A 7,017-nucleotide genomic window follows, 5' to 3' on the forward strand; every position below is an offset into this window, starting at 1 on the left:
GCTGGAGGGTACCATTGTTTTTGTGATGAATAGCATTTCTGAAATTGTAAGTTTTTGGATGTCAGAAATTGCATTTTCTTCCCTCCTTGATTTTTAATCTTTGTTTCAGTCACCCTGGAATTAAAGGAAAATTGAAAATGTTAACAGGCTGGATGAGAGCAGTATTTGTTTCACTCCTTGCTTGTGTTATTTTATTCTTGGGTTTCTTTTGATTCTTCAGCAGATACTGATGGAGGTGTCAGATATTCCAGAAATTTATGTAGATTACAGACCCAACACAAGGGGTCCCCACAATGTAATGCTCAAGAAATTCCTCCTCCTCTTCACTGTTAAACAGTCTTATTTAACTGGTAAGACATTGTGTTCAAGTGTCAAAGAGATTGTTCTAAAGAGATATTTAATATTACTACACTATGTATAATATCATCAAATTGACTTCATGATTTAAAGCAGAAAATAAATTCAGTTAGAGAAGTAATTAACCACTTTCTCATCAGACATTTTAAATTATGTTGTGGCTGATGTTCAATCTATTTGAATTTGTGTTTGTTAGGTTTTTTTTTCTTTTTTTACAAGAGCTATTCCATAAAATAGAGTTACTCCTGGACATCTATATGCTTTTACAGTTTATTACTTTTATTAATTTCCAAGAGTCAAGACTCTATTGATCAACAGAAAGAATGGGTTTAAAATAGTAGTAAATTTTTTCCACTGGAGTCTTGATGAAATGCATTTTTTGTCAATGCACATCTCTAGGTAGTTGAAAGTAGCTTCCATTTAGAAGCATGTATGTTATCAGAGAGTGAAGAAACAGCCCAGTTTTACAAAGGTGATGTTCAGTCTCCGGCCTATTTAGAAATAGGTAATATGAGGTAACTCATATCTCTTGGATCTCTTGGAGTAGGAAGGGACATTGAGAAATGGAGACTCTTGGGTCTAATGGAGTGAAATTTATCTGTTGGATTTAGTAGAACTGATAGAAGCAGTAATTTCTCCATCTAAAATCTTCATGACTTCTTTAAAACCCCCATATTATATACGTATATACACATTTTCTTTTTCATCTCTATGTTGACTTGGCTTTATAACCTTTTAAATTTCCATGGCCATTGTGGTTAAGTGCTCCATACATCACTACAAAGTTGGGGCAGTGTGGCTGGAAGGTGGTCCAGGGCAAAGTACCTGGGGCTGCTGGTCAAGAGCTGCTGAAAATGAGCCAGGGTGTGATCAGGTGGGCAGTGCCACCCTGGCCTGTACCAGCAATAGTGTGGCCAGCAGGAGCAGGGCAGTGGCTGTCCCCCTGTACTGGGCACTGCTGAGGCCACGCCTCGAGTGCTGTGTCCTGTTCTGGGGTCCCTCAGTTCAGGAAGGACACTGAGGGGCTGGAGCGAGTCCAGAGAAGGGAAACTGAGCTCAAGAGGGGTTTGGAGCCTGAGTCTGATGATGAGAAGCTGAGGGAGCTGGGGATGTTTAGTCTGGAGAAGAAGAGGCTCAGGGGGAACTTTATTGCTCTCTGCAACTGCCTGAAGGGAGTGGGTAGCCAGGTGGGGGGTCAGTAATTTCTTCCAGGAAAGCAGTGATAGGATAAGAGAAAATGACCTCAAACTGCACCAGGAGAGGCTCAGGCTGGACATCAAGAAGGTCTTATCTGACCTAAATCATCTTATGTTTCTATTCTATGATTCTGAGTATCTTACTGAATGTCCCTGACAAATGCTATTGGCTTTATGTGCTGTATCTGTTGAACCTGTTGGCTGGTTTGATCCAAAGTTTAAGGACATAGATAAAATTATTTGTGATTCAAGTTCTTTTAATTTCTAAAAAATTAAATGCTTTAATAGAAATGCCTTCAGAACTGGGAGCAGATGGTTCTTTTGAAAGCAGGCCATGTCCTGGAGGGAAGGTGTAGGGGGTGGCACATGTCAGTGGGCTCTGAAGATTAAAGAGTTTCTGCTGGACCAGGGAACCACTTTAGACCTTTGCTATTGTAATTTACTGGTATTGTGGTTTTTTTAAGCTGGGTGTCTCAGAACATCTAGATGTAAGAGATGGTCCCAAGTTTCCCTCATCTGCCTCACGATCATTGCAAGGACAGAGACTAAGACCCTGAAGACCCTGACTGGAGTTCTGGCCTGGTTGAGGTGGACGCTTGCCAAGTGATTGGTTGCAGGTGTGCTTGCTGTGCTGCCACTGTGCACTGCTTCGAGCAGGGACTGGTAAGGAGCGGCTTGCTCTGTACTCTTACATCTGCTTCACAGTCCCCGCTCATCACAACAGCCCATGAATTTCCCCATCTCTTGGCCAGATACCACTCGCTTTAGAGAACTTTGGTGATCCCTCATGGAAGATCCCTCATCTGCCTCACAGCTGCCATCAAGGATTGAAGCACGTCCCAAGGACTGAGACTGAGAGCCTTAAATTTCTAACACAGGGGCGCTGGTCTGACCGAAGCAGGATGTCTGCCAAGTGTTACCTGCAGATGTATTTGCTGGACCAAGACAGGTTACCCATGGTAACCAGCCCCAAAATGATTAGTCCTGTTCACTGCTGGGACTGGATTGTCCTGTTCCAAACTGGACTGTCTGTACTTGTTCTCAACAGACTTATTACCTGCTCCCTCGACATACTATAGAAGACCCCTGAGTTAACCAAAGACTTTGAGATTCGCCCCAACATGTCAAGACAGATCTATTGGCTGGACCACAAGGATTTAGTCTCTCTGTTGGTAACTATTCCCCCCACCTTTCTCTTTCTCTCTCTCTATCCTTTATCTCCTTTCTAATCCTTATATTGCATTTGCTGTGGGCACTCAATAAAAGGTGCATTTGTTTTGATTGATACTGAAAATCCCATTCTCTGTGTTGTTTTTGCACTCTGAGATGGTAAAATGAACCATCACGACTCCACCTTGTACTAGCGGATCGTGACACCGGATCAGGGGTCTGCATGCGTAGACATTTAAAAGGAAGAGTTTTCAGTCTTCAACAGATAAAAGTCTAAAGCACTAGACAGAGCAGATAAATGAAACCAACAGATGGAAGAAATGCAGAAAGAGAACAAATAGCAGAAATAGCCACATACTTTGACATAATCAAATAGCATTCGCTGACATATCACTATATCTGACTACTACAGTGCTGCATGTTTAGTGTAGGTAGTTTGAATCTCTTCAGCCAGCAACACAAAGTTCACATGACATCTTTTGATGGATAGCATCCTTCAGTTTTATATTTGGAAAAAATTCTTTGTTCTTGGTGCCAACATAACTTGCTGACTTTTGAAAAAGCAGTGATTATGGAATTTTTTAGCACTACCTTTTGATTTACCTGAGAAATGTCAGCTTGTGGTCAGGAAGGGGAACTGTTTTCAGCTGAATTTGCAGTTCTTTTATTCCTCCCTCTGTTGACTAAAGAGGGACATTTCTCCCCCTAAGCAAGAACATCCAGCTTATGCCACATGTTTAAATTCTAAGTGTCAGGAGGTTGGTCAAAGGAATGCCTCCCTCAAACTTTGTAGTTAAAATGTAAGGATATCAGGAATGATCAGGAATTATCTTCAGCTGAACTCATAAGTTGAGTTTGTTTAATGAAGCAAAAAGTGTCAAATCCTTAGGCATTCTGTGATTGCTTTATCCATACACTTGACCTAGAGCAAAGTCTGAGTAAGTAGCCCAATGAGTTCTGGTCTATTAGGCTTGCCTTTGAAATCATGAAGAATAGAAATCTGCCTAGAGAGCAGATATTCCTGTTTGAAAGCTTTTACTTTCAAAAGTAGTTTGTGTTGGGTCTGCAGCTGTTGCAATGGGCACATAGGATTCCAGGGATGTTAGTCTTAAGCTTGTTGTCTTACCTAGGGATTCAGTAGGACTGTATATGTTTTCTAGGCTTAGTTCTTCATGCTATGCCATGTTATTTTGGAATTTGTCCTCAACCTGCTACCCTTGAGCCCTATTTAACAGAAGTTTTTACATTTCTTCACATTTGCATAGGTGTCCATGTCTCGCATCCTGTATATAAAAGAATATCATTGGCCTTCTTGGTCTGAATCTTTGCCTTAATCTCCTTTCCAAGCTGTTATGAATTATTGCTCCTTCTTGGAGTTATATAAACTGATATTTTTGGTTGTTGGTTGATCAGTAACCTGTTTAATATCGCTTCATCTTGCGCACAGCTGCACTCTTGTTCTGAACTCATACTTTGCTTTTGTCTTTCCTGAAGCCTGCAGAATATTCTCAGACCCCTAAAGCAGGCAGTTTACCAGCAAGAATTGCTCAATCTGCTTGAATAATCCCATTCAGAAAATGACATCATTAAGGCATTAATTTTTTCATGGTCAAGTTAAAGAGTATCAAGGATGGGGAATTCTTCTTCACTGTTTACATACTGGTATTAAATGAGACTAATTTTCACTTTCTCACACAGCAATATTCATAAACAAGCAGTTGTGCTGTCTCAATATATAAAAGCGATTCTTTAATATCCTGCCACGATAAAATGACTATTTCAGAAGTTAGTAGTTTGTTGTTTTTGGTTTGTTTTTTTTTTTTTTTTTTTTTTTTTTTTTTCTTCTGAAAACTGTGTATTCTGGCATGTTCCTTTTCTTCTCTGAATCATTATGAAATGAAAAGCTTTTTTAGCAGTGAACTAATATGTGTCACTGTCTGTTATGCACCCCCTATTTATTCAGTTAGAATTTTAAAATCTGCTGTAATGAGAAAATGCCTCTGTAGTTTTGTATTTACTGTGCCTGATTTCTGAAGTGTAGGATGCCAGAATTAATTTGTAATTTTTTTTACCTATTGCTACTCATTATTACTATATACTATTTTTCCTTATTATTTCTTCTAATAATTCAGTGAAAACACTGTCAGCAGTGGATGCTTTTGTTATTTCTGATCATTCTAGAATCTCATTGAAGCTGCATTTACTGTAGATAATTAATTGGAAAACAGCTGTTTGTTCCTGCGCTCTAGAAATTTCAGCATTGAAGAACTGATTAAAATACTAGATTAAGCTTTGTAGGAATGTGTTTTTGAAACTGAATTTCCCCCCCATTCTTTACGAGTCTTCCTTTCAGTTGGTGTAATTTCCTTCATATATATTTGTATCTTATATATTTCCTGACAATATTTTTCATTCTGTTACTCTTCACTTTTTCCAACAAATAATGAAAATTCTGGATTTTGTGTGTTACTTCCTATTGCTTTACCACTGATTATATTTAAATACTTTCATGGTATTTTTCACGTTACCATGTTTGTCATCTTCAAAGCTGTTCTTTGCAATTTCCTGGAATACCTGCACACTGTTTTCCTCTGAAATTCCTACTGCCTGTTGTTTGGGCTCTTGTTGCAAGGGATGACAGGAATGAAATCTGCCTCTGTTCTTTTTCAAGATTCTGGGCAGTACATTTGTATCCTGAGTCACTAATTAATTACAGTGGGATTTTTCAGGATTCTTGTTCATGCTTGAGAAATTTTTTTATCAGAGATTGTTTTTCACAAGGGTAACTTCAGATACTGAAATGAATCCCTCCCATTTTGCTTTAACGCATTATGAAAAACCTTACTCCCTCATTTTCACAAACAAAACATTATCTTTTTCAATGTAGTCACTTGGAGCAATTCCTGTGATGTATCTTGGGCACGTTCACTACATTGATTCAAGCTTTCTAGAACTCATTATAATGTAAAGAGAATATTAATCTCTTTTTTCTTCCCTGTAAACATATTGATGTCATCCCAACTTAATGGGTAGCACAATATCCTTCACTGTAGAGTTTATGCCTCTAGTCATTCCTGCCTTCCTGCCTGATAAGGGTCTAAATTCACTGATTTTGAGAGCCTCTAATCATACATCCAAACTCTGGAGAGATCAAAACACTGATATGAGTATCCCAAGTGCCATCTCTTTTTTTTTTTTTTTTTTGAGGCATGCTTAAACATTTCTTTGTTTTGGTTTTTGTAATCACATAGAGTCATAGAATCACAGAACAGTCTGGGTTAGAAGGGACTTCAAGGATCATTTATTTCCAATCCCCCTGCCATGGGCAGGGACATCTCCACCAGACCAGGTTTCTCAGGGCCCCATCCAACTTGGCATTAAACATTTTCAGAGATGAGGCTTCCACAACTTCTCTGGGCAGCCTGTGCCTCATGACCCTCACAGTAAATAATTTTTTCCTATTCTCCAATCTAAATGTACTCTCCCTTAGTATGAAGCCATTCCCCCTTGTCCTATATACTTTCAGAGCTTTCAGAAGTTCATATACTTTTAGTTAGGATCCATACAAAAATGTGGCAATTCAATTAGAAATGTAGCCAGAGAAGTAAGAGCCAGGACAGGAAAGTAAAGCCCCATTTCTGCAGCTGTTTCTTCACACACAGATCTTCATGCCTGTGCTGAGATTCATGGAGGTCATTGAGATTCTGCGTGGATTCAACAGCTACAGTCTCAAGCTCCAGGGACTTCCCAGATTCAGATGTTGAGAGTAAAATTATGTATGTGTGCATTTCTTGTTCATTTGATTTAGAAAACTAGATACAAATCCAATCCTTGCTAATTCAGATTCAAATCAAGCAATGCAAACTCAGTTGAATGAATTTTCCATATAATTAGCTTTATCTGTGAGGCTATAGAGTAACACAACTTTTTTGTTATACTTAACACTAAAATATATCTGCTTGATACCCAAGAGTAGTTATGTGGTTTCAAAATGAATAGAGATAACCTAATTTTACAGAAATCATTCTGTATTAGCTCAGTTTTGTGCAAGATGGAAAATGGTGATGTTAATTAAAATGCATCAATGTCAAGTAGTATTTCTGTTTAATTTTATGGAAATCATTTCCTCAAATACATTTGTAGCTGAGATGTATGCAAGGGAACAACTCTTATTTCCAAACTCTTTGCTCTTCTGAAAGGGTCATAAACCTCACAGAGAGGTGAGCTTTATTCAAGCCATTGAACTAAGTCAATGAATAACATCCAGCTCAGGCATCATTGGGAAGTGCAGGCT

Source organism: Anomalospiza imberbis, chromosome 6 (genome assembly GCF_031753505.1).
Source record: "Anomalospiza imberbis isolate Cuckoo-Finch-1a 21T00152 chromosome 6, ASM3175350v1, whole genome shotgun sequence".
NCBI lineage: Eukaryota > Metazoa > Chordata > Aves > Passeriformes > Viduidae > Anomalospiza > Anomalospiza imberbis.